The following is a 1,824-nucleotide window of genomic DNA, read 5'->3' as shown; positions in this document are numbered from 1 at the left end:
TTATATTCGTATTGTGTGTGTGTGTGTGTGTGTGTGTGTGTGTGTGTGTGTGTGTGTGTGTGTGTGTGTGTGTGTGTGTGTGTGTGATTACGTTCTGTAGTTACATATAAAATAACATTGTCGACCCTACCCCTACACCTTAACCCACCCTTAAGCCTAAATTAAAAGCTAAAGACAAGAAATTGTGTGTGTATATTTTATATATACACATATATACATACATGCATGCATACATACATACATACATGTAATTGCATGGGCTATGTAAGGAAAAGCACACTGCTTTAATTATTCCTGCAGCATAGACAATGTGTAAAGGATGCGAATTTTCTGTAGGACAGTGCATAAAACCAAGACTGACCTGCTACGTTTGCCACAACGAGCAGTTTCCAGTGTGATGGATGAACCGGAACTATCTCTTTCTTGACTCCTTATTTGATAGGACGATGCAACGTGATATCTTGTGACAACAATGTAGCGTAGTACACTTTAAACCATGTTCATAAATTATTCCAAATCATTGGAATAATACCGTTTCAGTTACCATAATAATAGACACAATATTCCGAAAGTAAAATGCTTTCATTCAGTCCTCTTTTTCTGAGTCGCCTTTTCTGTTTCCGCTCACTCACCCTCGTACATCTGTACTTGTTTAATAAATATTATTATTCATCCCTTAGCAACGGCATAGATGCTGGACTCCACGAATGAATGAGTCGTTTACGTTCAAGTAATCTTTTAAATAAGCAGTGAAATCCTGCTGCTCCTGCAGGTGGCAGGGTTGCTCTATACATGTCTCTTTTTTTCATTTTTAATCTAATATGTAGGTTTTTTCCGTTCTTTTAACAAACTCTGGTTGCATAGCAACACAGTGAACCGATACGTGTTATTTTTTTAGTGAGTGGCAATTTTATCATTTCAAAGTGGTCACTTCATACCAATTACTGCATACTTCTGATACGAGAGCAGCTCGCCTCGCGCAATCGTGGCCGTGATCTGAATAATGATGGCAGAGTTTATGTGATGCATGACTGCTCTGCATTGAGCGTCTAAGCTTATTTAAGTTATGTAGAATGTGATAGCAATTTTAGTGTATAGACATTTGTGGTTTTCTCAGTTATATCGCACATCTTCCAGATTGGCCACGTGTTATTGCGTTAAAGTTATTTGTAGCAAAACGGCTAAGGGATGTGATGTGGATAAATATCATTCCTCCAACATCTTGAAATGTTCTGACGCCGAGTGTTACATAACTCACAGCAGTATCATGATGCCCCCTGTTCAGTGTCTTTGGTAAGGCGCATTAAGTTTTTCTTGAATCCTGGAGAGGTAATTTATTTGTTTGTATTTTTATTTATTTGAGTCATGCCCAATTTCCTGTTGCCATCATCCAATGTCTCGCTTACCCTCTTTCACGACCCATTCTGACAGATGATTATAGCTTCATTGTCATGTTGACTCACAAATATGTAATTGTTCTGCGTGGACTTTTTTCTTTTCTAAACTATATAAACTAAACTATCTCCACTGTATTCAACATATTAGACGTATGTTGTTGCATACCTTATTTTTTTCTTCTTTCTGTGGTTAAAGATCTTCATCTTTAGTCTCAACTCAGCATTATTTGGGTAGATTTGTAATTTGTATGCTTGTATTTAAGAAAAGGGGGGGGGGGGGAAAGTTCTGTAATTTTTCTATTCTGTAATGTAAGAATTGGTGTATTCTGTAATTTAAAAAAGTCAAAATATCTTATTTTGTGTTCTGCAAAATAAATAAAGTAATACAAGTTTGGAACGACATGATGAGTAAATATTGACAGAATTT

This window comes from Sinocyclocheilus grahami, unplaced genomic scaffold (assembly GCF_001515645.1).
Source record: "Sinocyclocheilus grahami isolate Dianchi unplaced genomic scaffold, SAMN03320097.WGS_v1.1 scaffold126.1, whole genome shotgun sequence".
NCBI lineage: Eukaryota > Metazoa > Chordata > Actinopteri > Cypriniformes > Cyprinidae > Sinocyclocheilus > Sinocyclocheilus grahami.
This window is presented reverse-complemented; position numbering follows the sequence as displayed.